This window comes from Sciurus vulgaris (assembly GCF_902686455.1).
Source record: "Sciurus vulgaris genome assembly, chromosome: X".
NCBI lineage: Eukaryota > Metazoa > Chordata > Mammalia > Rodentia > Sciuridae > Sciurus > Sciurus vulgaris.
The window spans coordinates 25,988,122-26,013,362 of record NC_136471.1 but is presented as its reverse complement, the minus strand read 5'-3'; positions in this window follow the sequence as shown (position 1 = coordinate 26,013,362).

Genomic DNA, 25,241 nt, shown 5'->3' with positions numbered 1-25,241 from the left:
TAAGCATTTTGCAAAAGGTACATTTTAACCCCTCCCCCATTTTTTTTTATTTCTGATTAAGTGCAGTGACAGGTTATAAAGTGGAAGAGTTTTATGACAGCTAACCATGTTCCACCTTAACGTCATTTTAATAATTCTTTGACATCAGTCTACTGAGGCTAAGGGAAAAAGTTTTCAGGTAATGATTTCTACTTTCTTTGGTCAGTAAAATTTCTCTGTATAATATTTGAGATTCAAATTCCATATACCTTTTATTTCTCTGGGGAGTTCATTTATGTAAAGATAACAGGAAAGGAACTCACTTCACCATTTTTTAAAAAGTTACAAACCTCTTTTCATACCTAAAATATCCAATAGGATTTTTAAGGGCATAGGTAGCTCAAACCCACTTCTATCTAAGTTATGAGGTCATAATTGAGTAAAAATATTTCTTCAATAACTATACCATGGTGTATGTGTGGTTCTTCATTTTAAGAACTGTTTTCAAATTCTAATAATCAAAATCATTGTAGTAAAGTTTTTGAAGTAGATTATAGATAATCCAAATTGCTAGAGACTACTGGTTTCACACACAAAAAGGCCTTTTTCAAAATAATTGAAGTTATTTGACTGAAAGAAGGGAATGAAGAATAACAAGGAATAAAGAAGTTGCTGGTAGAAGGTAAGCAAAAATAGTAGTTTAGTCAACAATTTAATTATGGACCAAGTAGGAATGTAAACGACAATGTCTTGAACTTACCTTAAAATACTGTAGGAAAGAAGTAGGAGGATGGTGGATAGATAAAACAAGATTCAAAACTATGTTGACTTATGATTATTATTATTATAATTATTATTATTATTATTATACCTGAGACCCAGGTATTGAACCCAGGGGCACTTAACCACTGAGTCACATCCCTGCTCTTTAATATTTTATTTAGAGGCAGGGTCTCACTGAGTTGCTTAGTGCCTTGCTAAATTGCTGACGCTGGCTTTGAACTTGTGACCCTCCTGCCTCAGCCTCCCAAGCTGCTGGGATTTACAGGCATGAGCCACCGCATCTGGCTATGTTGATAATTTTTGAGACTAAGTGATCAGTACATAGGAATTATCTACATTTCTCTCTTTACTTATGGGAATACTTGAAAGTTTTCATAATTTAAACTTTTATAAAGAGAAAAATTATTAAAACATATGTTGGTTGAGGAGAGCTCTCACCCCTTTCAACTGTCTTCTGTTCTGCAAAGAGGAAAGGCTATGGGAGAGAGAGTTGTGGAGAGAAAGGTGTATTTTGTTTCATACTAGAGAAGGAATTAAATCCCATTTTTGCCAGCTATTAGCTCTATGGTCTCACACAAATCTATGAGCTTACTTATTCATCATACAATAAGAATGATTATTCATACATCATAGAGTTGTTATGAGAATTAAATAGAAGATTTGAGAGTGCAAAAAAAAATGAAGATTTGAAGTGCTGCATAAAGGCTCCTTTCCTATATGTGTAAAGCTATCAGATTTAACCAAAAATTAAAGCAAAAAATTCAACGAATTTAAAAACCCAGAGAAAAAACAAAATAAAAACATCCAGTTTAATCTAAATTTCAGATTAATGAATACTTTTTAGTACAAGTATGTCCCCTGCACTATTTAGATAAGAAGGAAACCGAATTTATTTGAAAATCAAGCAGGCTGCTGTCCTATATTCCATCTGGTAACTCTGAAACAGATACTTTGGAAAGTAAGATAGTCTTGCAAAGCCTTGACATAGCAAGCATAATTCAGTTCCAGATAAGAGTGTTAGCTACAGTATTGGGGTTAGGCATTAATAGAAGATTTCTCATTGAAAGAACAGGAAGAGTCTAATGAGGGAAATTGCAAAACAGATAACAAACCCAGAAATATGCACAATTCTAAATCTCTAAGAGCAGCTAAATATTGCTTGAGGTTGTCTATGAATAAAGAGCAGGAAGAAAAGGAAGGAGAATTGTAGAAACATGGGGATCCCACAGAATTTACAATACAAGAGGCTTCTGACATCAAGGGAAAGAGGAACTGGGTATTTAAATTCATAATCTCTGTCTCTGTTTCTTCTAGTGTTCAATCACTCATTGTTTCTTTAATATATTACTTGATTTTCTATAAGCATTCCACTAAGAATATGTCTATTGATGTTCTTAATACTATGTTGGAATTCTAACAATATTTTTTAAAGGAAAGTTTCAAAATTATAAAATGGTTGTGACTCACATCCTCAGTAAGCAATGTCCAAAAGTGATGGTCATTTATTTGGTAGGCAAAATCTTGAATTAAAGTCAATTTCCAAAACAGTGAATACAGATATCTCTGCACTGACTTGTAATGTAGTAGTTTATTGGGGTGGGGAGATGTGTATTTATTCTTTCTGTTAGCTCCCTCCTGACACCTTGGATATTGTCTACTGGTCACAATATAACAAGTCATGGAGCATATTAAAAAAATTGAAATTTATAAAAAATCAAATCCATACATGAATTAATTTTAAGTTGCAATTTTTGAAAGCAAATACATGTTCAACTGTCTCAAAACAGGAATTCACTATAAGTTCTATACACATTTATGAACAAATGTAGAGATAAAATGGACTTAATTATAAGCTGATAAACAAATTTTTAATGTCTTTTCATTTGTTAATTTCCATTATCAAGCATTACCACATGGAGATCTAGTTTTTCTGTATTCAGACATAACTTTGGTATTATTTTCTATATATTTTATATGATTATTTTTATTCTTAGTAAGTACACATCAATTTAATTTGGGAACAGGAAAAATGTGAATATTTCAGAGTAATCTTATTAAAGTAATATGTGGTATTAAAATTTTTTCGTTATCTTTTTTTTGACAGTGATAAATATTTTTAAATTTTTTTTCATACATATATATAGGCTAGTAATGTCTCTCTCATTCTACCCTCCTTCTCATCCCCACTACCCCCGCTCCACCCACTGCTCTCTGCATAATCCAAAGTCCCTTCATTCTTCCCTACCCACCCACCCCCCTATGGATCTGAACCACTTATCAAACAAAACATTTGGCCTTTGGTGTTTTGGGATTGGCTCATTTCACTTAGCATCATATTCTCTAGTTCTTCCTATTACCTGCAAATACAATAATTTCATTCTACTTTAAGACTGAGTAATATTCCATTGTGTATATGTACCACATTTTTTGTTATCCATTCATATGTTGAAGGGCATCTAGGTGGGTTCCATAGTTTAGCTATTGTGAATTGAGCTACTATAAATATTGGTGTGGCTGCATCACTGTAGTATGCGGATTTTAAGTCCTTTGGGTATAATGTAAAGAGTGGGATGGCTGGGTCAAATGGTGGTTCCATTCCAACTTTTCTGAGGAATCTCCATACTGTTTTGCAAAGTGGATGCACCAATCTTCAGTCTCACCAACAATGTATGAGTGTACCTTTTTCCCCACATCATTGCCAATACTTATTATTGCTTATATTCTTAATAATTGCCATTCTGACTGGAGTGAGATAAAATCTTAAAGTAGTTTGATTTGCATTTCTCTAATTGCAAGAGATGATTAACATTTTTTCATATGTTTGTTGATTGATTGTATTTCTTCTTTGAAGTGTCTGTTGAGTTCCTTAGCCCATTTATTGACAGGATCATTTGGGATTTTTTTTTTTTTTTGATGTTGTGTTTTTGCATCCTTTATATATCCTGGAGATTAGTGCTTTATCTGAGGTGCATGTGGTAAAGATATTTTTCCATTCTGTAGGCTGTCTCTTCATATTATTGATTGTTTCCTTTCTTAAGAAGAAGTGTTTTAGTTTGAATCCATTCCATTTATTGATTCTTAATTTACTTCTTGCACTTTAGGAGTCTTGTAAGGAAATCAGGTCCTAAGCCTACATGATGAAGATTTGGGTCTACTATTACCTCTATTAGATGCTGAGTCCTGTTCTAGGGCCTAAGGCTTTGATCCACTTTCAGTAGATTTTTATGCATGGGGAGAGATAGAGGTTTAATTTCATTTTGTTACATATGATTTTCTGTTTTTCCCAGTACCATTTGTTAAATAAACTATCTTTCCTCCAGTGTATATTTTTGGCACCATTGTCTAGTATGAGATAACCATATTTATGTGGGTTTGTCTCTCTCTGTCTTCAATTTTGTACCATTAGTCTACATGTCTATTTTGGTGCCAATACCATGCCATTTTTGTTACTGTGGGTCTGTAGTATAGTTTAAGGTATGGTAGGGTAACGCCTCCTGCCTTGGCTATTCTGAGTCTCTTATTTTTCCAAATGAATTTCATGATATCTTTTGGTACTTCTATGAAGGATGTCATTGGGATTTTAATAGGAATTACAATGAATCTGTATAACACTTTTGGTAGTATGGCCATTTTGACAATATTAATTCAGCCTATCCAAGAACATGGGAGATCTTTCCATCTAAAGATTCAAGTTCTTTCTTCTTCAATTTCTTTAGTGTTCTGTAATTTTCATTGTAGAGGTCTTTAACTTCTTTTGTTAGATGGATTTCTAAGTATTTTATTTTTATTGAGGCCATTGTGACTGGGGTAGTTTTCATAATTTCTCTTGCAGTGGATTCTTTGCTTATGTATGGAAATGCATTTGATTTATGTATATTGATTTTATATCTTGCTACTTTGCTGAATTCATTTATGAGTTCTAGGAGTCTCCTGGTGTAATTTTTTGGATCCCCTAAATATAGAATCATGTCCTTGGCAAATAATGATAGTTTGAGTTCTTTTCTTATTCGTATCCCTTGAGTTTCTTTTGTCTGTCTAATTTCTCTGGCTAGAGTTTCAAGGATGATATTGAATAGAAGTGGTGAAAGAGGGCATCCCTTCCTTGTTCCAGTTCTTAGAATGCTTTTAATTTTTCTCCATTTAGAATGATGTTGGACATGAATTTAGCATAGATAGCTTTTACAATATCAGTGTATGTTTCTACTCTCCCTAGTTTGTCTAGTGTTTTGAACATGAAGAGGTGCTATATTTTGTCAAATGCTTTCTCTGAATCTATTGAGATAATCATATGAGTCTTGTCTCTAAGTCTACTGATATGATATATTATGTTTATTGATTTCCATGTGTTGAACCAACCTTGTATTCTAGGGATGAACCCCACTTGATTGTGGTGCACTATCTTCTTAATATATTTTTGTATCTGAGTTGACAGAATTTTATTGAGAATTTTGTGTCTGTGTCCATGAGGGATATTGGTCTGAAGTTTTCTTGATTAGCCTCATAGAATGATTTTGGAAGGGTTCCCTCCTTTTCTATTTCATGGGATAATTTGAGGAGTACTGGTGTTAATTTTTCTTTGAAGGTCTTGTAGAACTCAGTGTAGAATCCCTCTGGTCCTGGGCTTTTCTTGGTTGGTAGGCTTTATATGGCATCTTCTATATTGTTGCTTGAAATTGATCTGTTTAAAATGTGCATGTTCCTGATTCAATTTGGGTAGATCATATATCTCTAGAAATTTGTCAATGTCTTCAAATTCTTCCATTTTATTTGAGTATAAATTTTCAGAATAGTTTCTAATTATTCTCTGTATTTCAGTAGTATCTGTCGTGATATTTCCTTTTTCATCCTGAATTTTAGTAATTTGAGTTTTCTCTCACTTTCTCTTTGTGTGGCTAAGGGTTTATCAATTTTATTGATTTTTTTCAAAGAACCAATGTTTTGTCAATTTTTTCAATTGTTTCAATTTCATTGATTTTGGCTCTGATTTTAATTATTTCCTGTCTTATGCTACTTTTGTTGTTGATTTGTTCTTCTTTTTTTAGGGTTTTGAGATGTAATGTAAGGTCATTTATTTGTTGACTTTTAATTTTTTAATGTATGAGCTCAATGCAATGAACTTTCCTCTTAGCACTGCCTTCATAGCATCCCAGAGGTTTTAATATATTGTGTCAGTGTTCTCATTTATGTTTAAGTGTTTTTTTTAATTTTCTCCTTTATTTCTTCTTTTATTCATTCATCACTAACTAGCATGCTATTTAGTCTCAAAGTATTGCAGTACCTTCTATTTTTTAATTTTATTGTTGATTTCTCATTTCATTCCATTACGATCTGATAGAAAGCAGGGTGGTATTATTACATTTTTGAGAGTTGCTTTGTGGCATCATATATGGTCTATTTCAGAGAAGAATCTATGTGCTGCTGAGAAGAAAGTGTATTAGCTTGATGTTGGATGAAATACTCTATATATGTCCATTAAGTCTAAATTATTGTATTACTGAGTTCTATAGTTTCTTTATTTTAGTTTTTATTTGGAAGATCTATCCAGTGGTGAGAGAGGTGTGTTAAAGTCACTCAGTATTATTGTGTTGTGGTCTACTTGATTTTTGAAATTGAGAAGGGTTTGTTTGATGTATGTAGATGCTCCATTATTTGGGGCATATATATTTATGATTGTTATGTCTTATTGGTATATGATTCCCTTAAGCAGTATGAAATGTCCTTCTTCATTCCTTCTGAGTAACTTTGATTTGAAGTCTACTTTGTCTGTTATGAGGATTGAAATTCCTGCTTGTTTATGCAGTCCAGGTGAGTGATCTGTTTTTTCCAACCTTTCATCTTCAGTCTTTGAATGTCTTTTCCTAGGAGGTGAGTCTCTTGAAGACGAAATATTGTTGGGTCTTTTTAAAAAATCCAATCTGCCAATCAATGTCTTTCGATTGATGAGTTTAGGCCATTAACATTCAGGGTTATTATTGAGATATGATTTGTATTCCTGGTCATTTTGGTTTAATTTTGGTTTTTGACAATTTATCCTTTGGTTGACCTTTCCTTTAATGTAGTTCCTCCTTTTGCTGGTTTTCACTTTTTTTTTTTTTTCATTTCCTCCTTTGGAATATTTTTCTGAGACTGTTCTGTAGTGCAGGCTTTCTAGTTGTGAATTCTTTTAACTTTTGTTTATCATGGAAAGTTTTTATTTCATCTTCAAATCTGATGCTTAATTTTGCTGGATATAAAATTATTGGTTGGCATCCAGTTTCTTTCAGAGCTTAGTATATGTTATTCCAGGACCTCCTGGCATTGAAGGTCCAAGTTGAGAAATCAGCTGAGATCCAAATTGGTTTCCCCCATGTGTAATTTGATTTTATTCTCTTGCAACCTTTAAAATTTTATCCTTATTCTATTTGTTAGTCATTCCCATTATAATATGTGTTGGTGTGGGTCTGCTGTAATTTTGTCCATTTGTGGTCCTTTAAGCCTCTTATAGTTAATTTTCCATTATGTCATTGAAAAGATTGTGCATTCCTTTGGTTTGTATCGCCACACCTTCATCTATTCCAGTAAATCTTAAATTTGGTCTTTTCATGTTATCCCATATTTCTTGGAAGTTCTGTTCATGGTTTCTTACCATCTTCTCTGTGCAATCAACTTTATTTTCAAGAGTATATATTTTGTCTTCATTGTCTGAGATTCTGACCTCCAAGTGGTCTAATCTGTTGGTGATACTTTCCATTTAATTTTTAATTTGGTTTATTGTTTCCTTCATTTCAAAAATTTCTGCTTGATTCCTTTTTATAATCTCTGTCTCTTTATTGAAGTCATCTTCCACTTCCTGTATTTTCTCTCCGATAACATCCTTTATTTCAAAGATCAATGCAACTATGTATTTTCTAAACTTCTCTGACATTTCTTCTATTGTGTTTTCTATGGATTCTATTTTTGGAACATCTTGGTTTGTTTGAGGCACTTTGCTCCCTTGTGTATTCATGTTGTTTGTACGTCTTCTCATCTAGCAATATGGAGCTAAGGCAATACAGATTCTACCCTGTAGTCTTATAGTGTCCCTGAAGGCTTCCAGTACCTCACCTTGAAGGGGGAGACCAATACTAACAGCACCCAATGCAAATGATATACCACCTTGAACCAAATGGGTCCTGTGTTTTATCACAACAGACAGAAACGAATTGTTCAATTATTGTCGACAACATAAACAGCAAGTTTGCTAAAAGGGTTTACCATTTCAAATGATGGATAATGAGGGAACACAAGTAGGGTAAGGTGTGATGTTTATAACAGAGAAAGAGAGAAGGTAGAGGTAAAAATTTATACTAAGAGTGAGGGAGGAAGTAAAAGAGGTTGACTGGTCATATGGAGAAGTAGAAAAGAATCCAGGGACACAGGTAGGTGGGAGAAAAAATATGTGCAGATTTATTAAAAAGTAAAAATAGAAGAGTACACAATAAAACTGTCATATACTATTCAGACATTCCATTCCTCAGTAAATTAATGCATGAAAAATATTTGGTTTCAAAGATAATAAAGGTGTGAGAGAGGGTGAAGAAAGAAAATAAAAGGGGGAAAGTCTCAATGGAAAAATTGAATGATTGCTTCCATTGACTTTCAAAAATTTTCTGGATTTCCCTTTTCTACCAATAGATGGGGTTGTCTGAAGTTTGATGTTAGCTCCAGTTCAGTGGCTACCAGACCAGTTACGTGGGTGAATTATTGAGCAAGATGCCCTCATACCTTCTTACAGTCTTCCCATTCATTGTAGCTGGTTCCTTCCAAACTGCACACTTCAGGAGTCACTGAGCTGAAGAGAACCCAGTTTTCTTCAGTTTCTTCAACCTGTTCTCCCCCCAGGGAACTACCTCTAGTCTCTGGCTTTCCACAGGCTTGCCAGACCCAGATTGACCCACACAAACCCAGCTGCAATCTGATGGACTTGGGCTTCAGCTTCCCCTGGCCTTATGTTGCTGCAATCCCAAGATCTCAATGCCCTTTCAATTTGCAGAGAGACCACCAGGCATGTGCTCACACAAAGGAGTGACCCTGCAAAGAGGCAGTCAGATGGCAGCCACTACCACACCAAGCAGAGAGACCTCAGGTGCAACCAAACTGGCAGGTACCCCAGTGTATCTCCTGGCCCTGGCCTTAGTCCCCAGACCAAGGTGGCCATGCCTCAAGATGGTGTGGCAAACCTGCAGGCTCTAGCTGGTGTCACAAGATTGTGGCAGCAATGTGTAACCAAACATGCCTGTACTGTGACAATGGGCTTCCAGGCAGTCTGTAGGCAGTCTGCAGGCTAATGGCGGACAATTAGCGGGTGGACCTCAGGCAGTGGGCAATGGGTTGGTGAAAGGCATGTGATGGGCAGGCAAGGGGCAGACAAATGGGCAAATGGCAGATGATCAGTGAGTGAACCCCACTCAAATGGCAGGTGAAATGCTGGCAGATGGTGATCTTAGCAGGCGAATGGGGTAAACAGCAGGGGATTGGTGGACAGTGAGGACTGCCCCGCAGAGAAACAATATTTCCTCTGCTTGAATTCTGAGTTACAGAGTGACAAGAAATGCAACCTCCCTCTAGTCTTCCATCTTGGATCTCATATGATATTTAAACGTTTCCAGGTATGTGCCATTTCCCCATCTTCCTTTCATAGACCTCCAAGAGCACCTATTAGAATGTTTTAGCAACAACAACAACAACAAAAAAAAAAAAACACAAGGAGTTACCAAGACTGACTTACAAATATCAAACCATGTTATTTCCATTCTCTTACTCAGATAATATACAACAGAGAGAGGCCATTTAAATTAGACCAAAAATAGAAGGAGGCAAAAAGGGTACCTCAGTAGTGAGAGTCTCACTCTCAGGGCAGGGTTGGTACTTTACTGGAAGCAAACACTTCCTTCACTTTTGCAACCAGGATGCCTTCCTTGCTTCACCCTAATCCAGGCACTGCCTTTGAAAGTGCTAGCATATTTGGCATAGCACTTGTGTGTTTAAAACCACACTCTGGGAAAAATAGAGCCTTTGTAAAACTTTAAGCATAGTGCATCATTTTCATTTTCTAAAGCCACTTTTTCTCTAGCAGGTATCACAGTCATTGCTTAACATCTGTTCACCTTCACCATCTGTTTTCAGCATCTTAAGGTAGGACTATTTCCTGATTGCCACCCGCTTTTGCTGCTCATGCTTTAAGCCTTGTCATCCTTTACCAATTCTTGTTGCTCCTCTGGGACCAAGAATAAGATGGAAGAGTTTTTTTGTTTTGTTTTTGCTTTTGTTTTTGTTTGTTTGTTTGTTTGTTTTGTTTTGTTTTGTATTCTTAAGACATTACATTTGGATGTATTTTTGGCATTTTTTTCTTTTTCTCAGCTTTTGTCTTCAGAGTATTTTTCACATCCCAAACTAAAATATTTAATGATATTTATTCATAAAAGCTAAAATGAAGAAAAATGCAACAATAATTGGCATGATGTCAGGAAACCCTTAATATAGTTTACAGAATCACTGACCTACATGTACTGAGCTGAGGAAATGTTGGATTTACTTTGGCAGTAGGTTACAAAATGCTCCTTTCTTAATGTTCTCTTTATTTTGAAGTGCTCAGGAAAATAACATAAAATTAATTGCTACAAACTAAGATTGAAGATGTGATCTTGTTTTCATTACCATAATGGAAAAATGCAAGTTATCATGATGGCATTTTGTCACATTTTTATGTCATAAACTAACATTAAAATCATATGATTTATCTGTGATGATTTTTTAAATAGCTTTTAGTAGCCAGAATAAGTGTGTACTTGTGTAGGAAGAGCACAGAGATAAAGCCACATTCTCAACACATTAGAGGATAGGCATATACTATCAACATTACTTCTCTCTGCTAAGGCTAACCTTGATCTCCAGGCTAAGATACTGTTCTCCATGTTTCTCCATGATAGAGGTACTCTTTTCTTCCTTATTGTGCACTCACTATACTTTTTAGAAAGAAGTTACTGTGTTCAACCCACACTTAAGGAGGGAGTGGGGAGTTGTGATCTCCATCCATAAGGGTGGAGTAACTACATAAATTATTTTTAATTCTTATGCAAGGAATTTTCTTTTGTCTTTATTCGCTTATTCAATCACTATATCAGCATGAACTCATGGATATTTAATGCTCAGTTTGGGTTGTAATCCAAGACTCTTTAATTAATTTTGTTCAAATTATTCTAACTTTGACCATTGGGAACTCTTTCAATTAAATACTGTGCTCCTTTGACATAACCTCATTGCATAGTTTTTTTTTTTTTTTTTTCCTCTTCCTTTTCATTCTGAAACTTTTCTTTCTGGAAGTTGTTGTAGTCTCATCTTGCACATTTTCTTTCTCAATCTTGACTCACCTATATCTCCAAGGAAGCTTGGTTCCTGAACTAGATAATATTAGAAAAAAAGACCCATTGCTTTGTGACCCTTTCCGCTGGCAAAGCAAGGAGATATGTGGGCATATAATAAACTATGTAGACTAAGAGCTAAACTATTTCTGTGTGTACTGTCTATATTTATATTACACTAAACATCATTAGATACTTAAGCCACCTATGGGATCCATTAATGTGTACCTCATTCTAGCCTCTTCTTCTTGAATAACTATCAATTACCATCCCACTAGAGAGAAATCTTGCTCCCAGCATCTGTCATGTATTTTCTTAAATGTTCAATTCCAATATACATGTGTAATAATATCAACATTATTAACCCACGCCATCTAGGAAAGGAACTTTTTCCACTAGAGTACAATGCCTCTTTACAATTCCTTTTGCCTTTAGTCACTCAAACTTCACCCATTTCCTTTATTACTTAGGTCTGCAGCATATTGCCCCGCCTCATTCACTGAGGTTTGAACTTACGTTGTCACACATTTAAGTGATTTTTTTAGATTCTATATTATACCCTAGGATTCCACTGATCTCCTAAGTGATGTTTCTAACAATTCTATGAAGCCTAGTGTGATGTATTCAAAATTTCCATGTCATACCCAATAGTTTCTCTGTCCTAAACAATTTCTGTGTTTTAACTATCCAACCTTCCCCACTTCACTGCATCCATCCAGTAACCACTCATTTATTTATTGTCTCCATAGTATTGAATTTTACAGAATGTCATATAATTGGAATCATATATTATGTAGCCTTTGCAGACTGCTATCTTTGATAATATGCATCAAAAGAAATATGTATTTAGGGTTCATTCACATGTTTCCATGGCATAATAGCTAGTTCTTTTAATCACTGAATAATATTGCAAGGTATATATCACATTTTGTCTTTTCACCTATTGAATGACATCCTGGCTGCTTCTAATTTGACTGACTATGAATAAAGTTGGTATAAACATTTGTATAAACATGAATGTGCATTTTTTGTGGTAGTGGAGATATAATCCAGGGTTCTCTATGACTGAAATGCATGTGCAGAACATTTTCAGTTTTAATTTATGACAGGGTCTCACTAAGTTGCCATGTCTCAGCCCCTCAAATTGCTGGGATTATAGGTAGTACATTGACATGATTTTGTGTAGACATTGCTTTTTAAGTCCTTTGGGTTGATAACTAAGAATGTGATTGTGAGATGAATGCTACAAGTATGTTCAGCTTTGTAGGAAACTTTAAAGTGTCCTCAGGAATAGCTATACATTTTGTATTCCCACCAGCAATAAATGAGAGTTTCTGTTGTTTCATATCCTTTCCAGTTTTTCATGTTGTTAAATTTCTTTTTTTAGTTGTTTTACCCATTTTCACTGGTGTACAGTGGCATTACATTGTTGGTACAATATGAAATTACATGATGAAAACTTATGTTGAGTATATATTTTTTATTTTTCTCATCTATATTGCTTATTCATTGAGATGTCTGTTTGATCTTTTATCCCTTTCCTAATTGAGTTGTTTCCTCATTTTTTAGTTGAAGAAACTCTTTGTAAAGGAGTTAAAATATACCATTCTGGCATATTGACTATGTAAGTTAAAGGCAGTTGAAAAGCGGCAGGTGCAAAAAGATCACTCTGACCTTTGTGTTGTTTCCTTAAAGCAGAAGATGAAATTCCCAGTGAAGGGCATCCTCCTTATACCAAAAGGAATAACATCATTGTCCTCAATCAGGTTAAATATTTCTGTCTCCTCAAACATTTATCATTCTTTTATAGTTAAAACACAAAATCCAATACCTTTTCTTATAACTTCTTTGAAATATGTAATACTTTTCCATTATAACTAGTTACCTTACAGTGCAATAGCACACCAGAATTTCTTACTCCTAACTATATATTGTTGCTCATTGATCAACCTCCACAACCCTTCCTCCCTTCTATTTTCCACCCTTCTACTCTCAACTTCTATGACATCAAGTATTTTAGATTTTATATATGACTGAGAAAATAATCTTCTGTGGGGAATGAGGATCTAACTTAGAATCTCATGCATGCTAAACACTTCACTGAACTATGCCTTGTAAACTAGTGAACTGTGTCCTTGTAAGCTTTTCACTGGTTAATCTATATTATGTCAAATTAAGTATTGGGACCCTGACAGAAGGGAGGTGAAGTTTTGCTGCTTCTATAGGTTCTGTCAGGAGAATAGGATCCTAAAATATAGGGATGCTCTATTACCTCTAGAACCTGAGGATGGGATCCTGGGAAACCTGAAAACGTCTGCAGAACATAGGAGTTCTGCACAGTCACCTATTCGGAATCTTTGTCTGTAGTGCCTACTTAAGAGAAAAAGGGAAAAACTATACCATGATCCTTATTTGACAAACTCAGATTGGCAGGAGGGAAACATTTGTCAGAATTAGTTTTTTGAATTGTGATTCTTGTGAATTTTGTCTGAGTCCTCATTGGTTATTGATTCACAGCTTCCTGGAAATAGTTCTTGTTTTCTTTCTCTGTTTGTGTAGTTTGTCATAAGAAGAAAAATCCTAATGAAGTTTTCCTTTGTCTCATTTTCAGCTCTTGACTTTGTGCACAGTGAAGAAGATATTCATTCTACTCTCTACTAGCCTGGAGTCACAAGTCCTTGTGCTTGAATCAAGCAGCTAGTCATTTGGCTAGGATTCCAAAACACAAAGTGTCTCTTTGTTTAATCATGCCTACTCTGAGAGGAGTATATCTTAATTGTTTTGACTTTCATCTCTTCGTTAACAGACAGTCTTTTTTTTCTTGGCTATGAGTAGAAGAATCTTTGGATCTTGAGGGGTACTGCAACTTTCATGACCTCCTTGGGGTGCACTTGTGTTCAGGGTTAAGCTACAAAAAGATTATTGGTTTAAGCCATAAAAATGTTTAGTGATTTTGAGTCATAATTGAAGTAGGTGTACCTTTCAAGATATGGACATCTGTATCTATAAGAAATTTTTTTTTCTTTTTAAAGCACTGTCATGATAAATAATTGTCCTCTTGGTACCTATGAGAGGAATGGACTTAAAGAAAGAAAATAAGGGCTTATACAACATGCTTATTTTCTCTGAGAAAAGTACAAACTAACAACGTATTTTTCAAGTTCATGTGGTTCAGAATAATCTTTAATAAATAGAAAGCAAGTTCAAGTGTGTTGATTTAATAAAAGCAGGTATATATTTAGAATCACCAGTACTAAATATAATACAGACATATTTCCTTTACCCTCAATTTGTAAGACTTACATATGTTTAAAATTGTAAGTATAATTTCAACCAAAGAACAAGCTGTGCAATAAAAAATAAATTGATTTGTGTTAAACATGATAAGGAAAATGATGAGGATTATTTGTATACAGTCTTCGTCTGCACATGATTCTTTCAGTTTCAACTTCTTATCCTTGAGGACAAGGAAATTATTTCACATGGGAATGTGTGTCTTACACATGAGAATTTTACCTCTGCTTTTAGAAAACAGCATGAAGGTGAGCGTGATCTTTGTTCACCTGCTGTTTTTCAAGTGTTTTTAAATTTATATAGTTAATATACCAGTTATTGCTACCCTCATAAAATAAATTAGAAAATATCCTCTCTCTGTTTCTATTTTCTATAATATATTAGGGAAATTTGATTTTATTTCTTCCATAATGTTTGATACAATTTCCCAGTAAAACATTTTAAACTGGAGTATTATTTTCAGAAATTTACTAAACATTTTTTCAACTGTTTAAAATATGCTCATATCTATTTAGAATATCTATTTCCTTTTGTATATGTTGGCACATTGTCTTTGAAAGAATAGTTTAGTTTCGTCAAATTATAACATTTAAACATATAGCTATTCAAAGCACTTTGGTTATTTTAACAAAATGCTATTAGTTTTTTCTGATATTAGTGCTTTTTGACTCTCCTTTTTTTGGTTAGATAGATTAATATATTGATCTTTTTAAAGGATCAGCATTTGGTTTCATGGATTTCTTATATCATTTTTTCTGTTTCCAATTTCAGGTATCTCTGCTCTAGTTTTATTACATCTTTAAGACTTCTTTAAGAGTCTTAAATTACTCTTATTTCTCCTGTTTGCTAAGGAGGAAGCTGAGATTATTGATCTTCTGTTCTAATACATGTATCCAATGCTATAAATTCATCTATAAAAACTGCTTTCATTATAGCCCACAAGCTTTAAGTTGTATTTTCATTTAGTTTGAATATTTTTATTTCTACTTCAGATTTATTTTTCGACTCATATGTCATTTAATCAATTAATGTGATTAAAATATTTAACTGATACGGTATTTAATTTCTAAATATTTGGTGATGATCCTTTTATTTTTCTAGTATTGATTTCTAGTTTAATGACATTGTGTCCTTTTGTCTTTTATTTCCCTTTAAATTTGTTAAAAATTACTCAAGTCGAGATGATGGAATTAGAGGGGGTTGCTTGGTGTGAAACCAAGAATGCAGATAGGCTACTTCTCAGTAAGTGGGGACAAAAAAGGAAACAGACTTTACTGGGAATTAATACTGGACATTCAAAGCAGATTGGGTGTTCAGGAGGTTGGATACAATAAAATAAAGAAGAAATCCCCAGTGCTGCAAGCACTACCAGTGCCAGACAAAGTGGTTTCTTACACTGGGGTGTGGGGGGTAACAGATAAGGGAATTAAAGGAAGCCTTTTTATAAGGCCTGTGATGTGTCCGTGTATGGAGAGATCAGAGATCAAAGACACTGCTGGACTAATCTGAAAGGTGTGGTGTACAATACCCTTGTGCAGGAAAGAAACCACATCTCTTCTGGCTGCCTGAGGAGGACAGAGGGAGGAGCCATTCTGTAGATGCCATGGGGGACCATAGGCTATGGGAGATGAATTCCTGGCAAACCCAAGCTGGGCCAGAAATACAGGCCTGGCAAACCCATACCACACAACACAGAGTGTGCCTAAGTGACCAGGAGAAAATTAGATTTGGAGAGCAATTTACACAGGGCAATATGGGTCAGGGAAACTCACCTGGCTCCTCCTCCCTCCCTTGAGACTACCAGTTCACTTGACTGGATGGGAGAGACTTGCCCTACTGGAAATTCAAAAGGGGTGAAGGTGGGAGTGACTGAGTTTGGAGACTGTACCAGGTCAATGTGTCATGGAGGAGACAAAGGATTGGCTTCTCCATGGCATGAGTGGAACTCAGGAGAGATTCATGGGGTGTAGCCTCCCAGCATGGACCACCATCTGCTGGGCCCTAAAAGTGCACTGATTAAAAATCTTCAGAACAATTACCATTCAACCAAGAACCTAGAGCCTACCTAAGTCTAAATCCCACCTTCAGGAGCTCCAACTATGGGATCTGCTCTCACAAAACACTCCAGTGACCCCACCTTGAGGATGGAGCAATATCACACTCTAGTCTTCTCCACCTAACACTGCTAAGTAGGGAAGTTGAGAATCTTTTGAACTCCAAAGGAAAAAATTCTTTATCTTTTCATCAAAAACTTTTTTTTTCTCTCTGTTTAATTGTGAGCTGAAGGGTTCATGGACACTTAAACATACAAAGATTTGTCTCTTGTCATTTCTAGCATTTTTTTAACTTTTTTTTTTTGTATGGGGGATTGAACCCAGGGACACTCAACCACTGAGACACATCCCCAGGACTGTTTATATTTTATTTAGAGACAGAGTCTCATTAAGTTGCTTAGGGCCTCACTGAATTGCTGAGGCTGACCTTGAATTTGCAATCCTCCTGCCTCACCCTCCTGAGCCACTGGGATTACAGGCAAGTGCCGCCATGCCTGGCTTTTTCTAACATTTTTTTCCCAAAGTTTTATTGAGTACCTTTCCCATAGCTTTATTGAGTACCTTTAATTGAAGTACAATAAATGCACATATTTGAAGTGTGCAATTTGATCAGTTTTGACTTGTGTGTAACCAATACAATCAACATAAAATATTTCCCTTACTTTTTTGAAATTTGAAATCATGCGAACTGTGTTTCCCACATGATTTATTACATTAGAAATCTCCTTAAGATGTATAGAACCCCACTTCCACATCAACAATTTCAAAATTAAAGGCACACTTATAAATATCTCAGAGGTCAAGGAAGAAAGCACAAGAAAAGTAAATAAAAATTGCTTTGAACTAAGTGATAATAAAAGCTTAAAATATAAGGCTCTCTGGGATGAAATAGCACTCACATGAACATTTATAACTTAAAGTACTTGTATCAGAAAGATGCTAGAAAAATAATCAAATTATTTTCAAATTATGTACTAGGAAAGAAAAAATAAGAATAGGAGCAGAAATATATGAAAGAGAGAAGAATAATACAGCTAAAATTTGATAAAAATCAAACAAGTTATATCAAGAAAAAAACAAGAAAACAAAAATTAATATGAGTGGAAAGGAAGCTGTCAAAATAAGCTTACAGATGCTAAAAATAAATTAAGGTACTATTACAATTGTAGGCCAACATGTGATAGCTTTATAACATGGTCTATATTAGAGTAGGAGCCATGTGCTGCTGAGAAGAAAGTGTGTTCAGTCATTGATGGATGAAATATTCTGTATATGTCTGTTAAGTCTAGATTAGAAATTGTATTTTTTACTTAAAAATAGCTTCTTCATTTAATTTTTGTTTGGCAGATCTATCCAGTGGTGACAGAGGCATGTTAAAGTTATGAGTATTATTGTGTTGTGGTCTATTTGATTCTTGACATTGAAAAGGGTTTGTTCAATGTATGTAAAAGCTCCATTGTTTAGGGTATGAATATTTATGATAGTTATGACTTGTTGATGTATAATTACCTTAATCAGTATGAAATGGCCTTCTTTGTCCCTTTTGATTAACTTTGACAAAGTCCATTTTATCTGATGAGGATAGAAACTCCTGCTTGTTTATGTGATTCATGTGAATGATACATTTTTTCTCATCCTTTCACCTTCAGTGTGTGGATATCTTTGCTTATGAGGTGAGTCTCCTGGAGACAGCATACTGTTGGGTTTTGTGTTTTAATCCAATCTACCAGTCTGTGTTTTTTGATTGATCAGTTTAGGCCATTAATTGTCAAGGTTATTATTGAAATAAGATTTGTCTTTCCATTCATTTGGGTTTATATCTAGTTTTTAATTGCAATTAGTTACTCCTTTGACTATTTCTTTAGTGTAATTCTTTCTTTTTCAGGTTTTCACTTTTTTCTTTTTTTCATTTCCACCTCATGGAATATTTTGCTGAGAATATTCCAGAGTGCAGGATTTCTAGTTGCAAATTCTCTTAACTTTTATCATGGAAGGTGTTGATTTCACCTTCAAATCTGAAGTTTAATTTTTCTGGGTATGGTATTCTTGACTGGCATTCTTTTTCTTTCAGAGCTTGGCCAAGACCTTATCACTTCTAAGACCTTATCACTTTCAGTGTCTGGGTTGAAAAACCAGCTGAGATCCAGATTTCTTTCCCTCTAAATGTGACCATTGTTTTTCTCTACTAGCCTTATTCTGTATGCTTGGTATTTTCATAATAATGGGACTTAGAGTGGCTCTGTTGTAATTTTGTATTTTGGGGTCCTTTAAGTCTTCTCTATCTGATTTTCCATTTTATTCTTATGCTTGGAAAATTTCCTGATATTATTTCATTGAAAAGATAGTGCATTCCTTTGGTTTGTATCTGTGTGCCTTCATTTATCCCAATAAATCTTAAATTTGGTCTTTTCATGTTATCCCATAGTTCTCAGAAGTTCTGTTCATGTTTATCTAACATCTTTTCTCCATAGTCAACTCTATTTTCAAGATTATAATATTTTGTCTTCTTTGTCTAAAACTCTATCTTCCAAGTGGTCTAGTCTGCTGGTGATGTTTTCTGATGAGGTTTTAATTTTGTTTTTTGATTCCTTCTTTTCAAGGATTTCTGCTTTTTTTTTTTTTTTCAGAATCTCTGCCTTTTTATTAAAGTAAACTTTCACTTCCTCTATTTTCTCTTTGACTTTACTCTTACATCATCCTTTACCTCACAGATCAATTTAACTATGAGCATTCTTAATTCTTTCTCTGGCATTTCTTCCAGTGTGGTGTCAATGGATTCTGGTATTGAAGTATTTTGGTTTGTTTGGAGTGATTTATTCCCTTGCTTTTTCAAGTTGTTTCTGAGTCTACCCATCTAACAAGTATGAATCTGAGGCAGTAGAGTTTCTACCCTGTGGGCTTATAGTATCCCTGAAGGTTTCCAGTACCTCGATGTTTAGGGGGAGAAAAATAATAACAACAACCAAAGCAAACAATATATAGCATTAAACCAAATAGTTCCTACTATGATGTCTACAGTGTAGTTGTCACAATAAACAGAAATGATGTGATCAGTAACTGCCCACAGTAAAAATAGTAAGTTTGCAAAAGGGTTTACCATTTCAAATGGTGGACAGGGAGAGAACAGAAAAAATGTAGAACTTGATGATTAGTAGGGAGGGTGAGAGAAATTGAAGTGAAAAATTAAAGGAAGAGTGAAAGAGAGAACAATAGATACTGGCTGTTAGCAGAAGAACCAAGAGATCAAGGGAAACAGGCAGGAGAGAAAATATATATAAATTAAAAATTTTTTAAAAATGAAAAATAAAGAGTACAAAACCAAAATATACTAACCAAACATCCTAGTTCACAAAAAACCTGATTAATTAAAGATAACTGGCTTCAAAAAAGCTAGAAATGAGAAAAAATTATGAATATGTATAAATGTCCATGTATTATTAAGGTCACAATTAAACAGAGAAAAAAAATAATAAATAAAAGAAATCTTGATGAAAAGTTGAAGAATTCTTTATGTGAAGTTAAAAAGATTCTCAGTTTCTCCTCTCAGCAGTGTTAGGTGGAGCATGATGCTCCACCCTCTGAATTGCTGGACTGAGAAAGGTCATTCCATAGGCGGAATTCCTGGAGGCAAGGTTTAGGCTTAGGTGGGTTCCAGGCTCTTTTCTGAATGCCAATTGGTCTGGAGATTTAAAATCACCAAACCTCCAGTGTACAGTACTTGGTGGTCAAAGCTGTGTGATGAGGGGCCCAAATCTTAGTCCCCTATATCACCTTCAGACCCCATATTTCCTGGTCTCAAGCTCAGTCTTCAAAATCTCTTTCCCGCTCCCGCCCTTCAGAGTTCTCAACATCTAGCCAGTGAATTCTATAAGCAGTCAGTGGGAGGGGGAGGGGTATAGCTGAGTGGGTTTCCATAACCAGTTGTCCCCTGTGTAAACCTCTCTCCATGGTTGATTTTCTACTGGTCACTTAAGCACACACTATGTCATGCAATGTGTGTTTACTGGGCCCATATTTCAGGTCAAACTCAGGTTTGCCAGGAATCAACCCCCTCAGCTGCCAGCCTCTGTGCAGCAGTTGCAAAATATTTCCTTCCTTTGTCCTCCACTCACTGCCTGGAAAGATGGCAGCTTCTTTGTCGGCTCAGTCTTTTGACTGTTAGGATGCTTAATTAGCATATTTCAGTTTTGTTTTGTATTCTTTCTTTCTTTCTTTCTTTTTTTTTTTTTTTTTGGTGTTTAAATCTGTTTCCCTTGATTCTCTGTCTCTATTTTCTTCAATTAACAGGCAGATTGAATGAAAAAACAAGATCCTAAGGGTTCAGGTTGTAGCTTGGGGGTAGAGCACTTGCCTACCATGTGTGAGGCACAGGGTTCAACACTCAGCAGCAAATAAAAATAAATAAATTATTTTATTGTGTCCATCTACAATTACAAACATATTAAAATAAAATAAGTTAAATAAATAAATAAATAAAAACAAGATCCAACAATATTTTGTCTCCAAGAGACAGACTAAAGGTAAAAGGATGGGAAAATAATTTATCATTAGACCAAGTCGTGGGGCTGGGAATATAGCTCAGTTGGTAGAGTGTTTGCCTTGCAAGCACAAGGCCCTAAGTTCAATCCCCAGCACTGAAAAAAAAATCTTGAGCCACAAAGCAACTCTTAGCAAATAAAGTAAATAGAGATAATACCTTTCATTCTATCAGATCAAAATGGAATGAAATTAGAAATACATAATAAAATAAAAAAATAGAAGCTACTTTAACACCTGGAGACTAATAATACACTATTGAATGACCAACAGATAGCAGAAAACATCAGGGATGAAGTAAAAAAAATTACTTAGAGGTAAATGAGATTAGTGATAGACCTTATGAAGATCTCTGGAACATTGTGAAGGTAGTTCTAAGAGGAACATTGCATTGAGCTCATTCACTTAAATAATAGAAAGTCACCAAATATATAATGTAGCATTACACCTCAAAGCCCTAGAAAAGGAAAAACAAATCAACAACAAAAGCAGTAGAACACAGGAAAGAATTAAAATCAGAGCTGAAATCAATGAAATGGAAACAAGCAAACAAACAAAAACCAATTCAAAAAATAAATGAAACAAAAAGTTGATTCTTTGAAAAAAATAAATCAAATTGATAAACCCTTAGCAACCTAACAAAGAGAAAGAGGGAAAAAACTCAAATTACTAAAATCCGTGATAAAAAAAGAAATATCAAGATGGACATTACCAAAATAAAGACGATGATCAGAAACTATTTTGAAAACTTTTACTCCAATAAAACAGAAACTCTTGAAGACATCCACAAATTTCTAGAGACATATGATCTACTGAAATTGAATCAAGAGTACATAGAATACTTTAACACATCAATTTCGAGCAATGAAACTGAAGACACCATTGAAAGACAACTACCAAAGAAAAGCCCAGGACTAGATATATTCTCATCCAAGTTCTTTCTATGAGACCTTCAAAGAAGAACTAATATCAATACTCCTCAAAGTATTCCATGGAATAGAAAAGGAGGGAACCCTTCTAAACTCATTCTATGAGGCTAGTATCACCCTGATACCCTGACTAGACAAAGATGCATCAAGAAAAGAAAATTTTAGACCAATATCCCTGATGAACATGTACAACCACAAGAATGGGATCCTAATTTGTATAAGATATATTCCATGTATGTATAATATGTCAAAATATACTCTACTGTCATGTATATTATAAAGAACAAATGGAAAAATATGGAAAAAATAAATAAATAATTTAAAGTGTGTATCATGGCTTAAATTGTGATATATCTGTGCCAGATGTTCAATATGAGCTTGAAAAAATATATATTTTGCTGTTGTTTGATGGGAGTAATTTATAAATATTAGTAAAAGTAAGATGACTAATAGTGCTGTTCGAGTGAACTATAGGCTTACTGATGTTCTGCCTACTTGATTTATCTATTATTGGGTGAATGTATTTGATATCCATGAGTACAATAACGGACTTGTCTATTTTTTCTTAGAGTTCAATCAGTTATTTCCTTCACATATTTTGGCACTCATTTATTAGGTGCAGAAACATTACAATGGTTGAGTCAGAGTGACACTTCACCATTATGTAATTTCTATATTTATCCCTGACCATTTTCCTTTATATGATGTCTTTTTTGTCTTCAGTCAATAAAGATAGGCCTATATTCTTTTGGTTATATTTAGCATTGTGCATGATATGAGTCATACTTTCTTCTCTTCCAGCAGCAAAGTCAAGACTATTAAAGCAAATGTATGCAAATATATACTTATACTGACTTCATACAACAAATTTAAGATCAATTTTTATTAGTAATAGTCTTAACCCAAAAACATCTCTAAGGTCTATCATCAGGAGAATAGATAAAAATGCTACTTTTATAAATAAAATGCTATTCAGCCCCAAAAATGGATGAATTACTGATATGAGCACCAGCATAAGCCTCAAAAGAAAGTAGTAAGCCAGGTCTAAAGAAGTGCATAATTAATGTTTAAGTAATGTTTTGGAACTGGTCAAAATATCCTATAATAATAAAACAAGAAAGGACCTTTTTCTGAGTGGTTAGAAGAGAGAATTGACTGAAAAGAGAAATGACAGAAACTTCTGGGTTAATAGAAACATTCTTCTCATTTTAATTTAAATGGTATTTACATGGATATATACAAATGTAAAAACACCAAATGGAAGACTGAAGATATACTTTATTTCATGACAATTTTACTTCAAAGAATCATTTGTACATTGACTAAAAGAGAACCAAGGTAATAAGGGGATATGGCAATTTTATTTAACCTTCCTCAAAACCATTAGATGATCTCTTAAGTATCCATTCCAATCATTCATATTCATAGTTGTGTAAAAACACTTGTTCTGTAAATACATGATCATACCCCAGACGTGAAAGGTCTGTGGTGAATTAAGCTTGCCTTAACATGAAAGGAAAGAAGAAAATGAAGGAAGAAATGAAGGAATGGAGGTAGAAGAAAGAAGACAGAAAGAAAGAAGAAAAGAGTAAAGGAGAGGGAGAAAGATAGGAAGAATTATTACATAGCATATTAGTCAAAGAAACAGTTGTGAAATATGTGAAGGAGCAGACAGACACTTTCAGTTAGATGTCTAAAATATTATCTCTTCAGTTTTGGGGGATTAAAGGTATTGGCATCAGATTTACCATTTTTCTGCAGCCATTATTCTTCCCCCTCCCCAACACACACCATTTTACAACCCAGATCGTCTATCTGCAAACATCCTAGCCAGCCATTGGTCCTCTCCTCAGTCCACAAACATTCTAGGCAGTCATTGGTCAGATTGTTAGCCCACAAACTTCCTAGCCAGTCATTGGTCTGTTGTTATTATCCCACGAAATTCCACTACTTAAGAATAGCTCCACTGCCTTTCTTTCACACACACTTTCTCTCTCACACACACACTTTCTTTCTCTCTCTCTCTCTCTCTCTCTCTCTCTCTCTCTCTGTGGGCAGACAGTCTGCCTGTCCACTTAATAAAATCTCTTGTGTGAGTTCCCACGTCCGGAGTGGTTTCTGGGTGCTTTCAAAAGGATTATCAATTTGTGATAAAAATATGAATCTGTTGCCTTAAAAGTCTATTTAGAGAAAACTACACCCATGGAGTTAGAAAGAGTTAACTTATTGGTTTGAATAAAGTCCTACCCATAAAAGTGACCTATTAACAGTTCTGTTGGCAAGAAATTATTCACCAGGTAGAGTATTTAACTTAAGCTTATTTATCAAAAGTGTCATATAAGAAGATTATGGGGAAGATTGAATACTATGCTCATACATGTAAGACTGTGGTATTAATCAGTTGTTTTTTTCTTTATAATATAGTGACATATTTTGTACCTTTGCTGTTTTAGAGGCAGAACTAATGTCCCTAACAGTAGGATATATTAAATAAGACTTCAACTGAATAGTTATCAGGCCTAGAACAAGCATGGTTTGACCAGCAGTATACCTAAATCCATCTAACAATGAACCTTATTAATTCATGGTTCTACTTCTAAAATCATAAACCAGAGAGATCATTTTGTTGAATTCCTTCATTTTAGAAAGGAAGAAATTAAGGCTTGGAGAGATCAAATGCCTTGTCTGAATTTACACAAACGAGTAAGTGGTAGAGTTAGAACTAAAACATATCTTTATCACAAGTTCATATTTTCTAATTAATTCTTGTCATAACTCAAATTGAATACTGCATTTTTCACATAGCACATGATACACCATTTACCAAATGATGAATTAATATTCAGAAATGGTCTGTGGTTGATTAAAGAGAATGAAGAGTAGCTTAAACTGATTGAGGGGGGGAAAGTTTAGGAGAATATAATGGACCTAATTAGAATAAAGCAACAGAAAGTTATGCATAGTAAAAGCCATTCAAATAGATAAATTAAGGTTCATTCTCACTCTCATCATTATATTTGAATGATCATCATTTGTCAGCCCATAAAGTGATTTATATCTCCAATTAAAACCATTCAGAAAGCAAAATAATACCATTTGAAAAGCAAAACAAATTCTTTAACTCCACTTCTTAACTTTGTACTTTTCCAAATATCCTTTTTTGGAAGATACTTTTCTCTGAATTTTTGCATTCACATTTATCAATCCCACATAACTCATTTCTTTAAGAATGGGTGTATATAGATTTGGCACATGGAAACTTTTTACATGAGCTGAAATACCCTAAG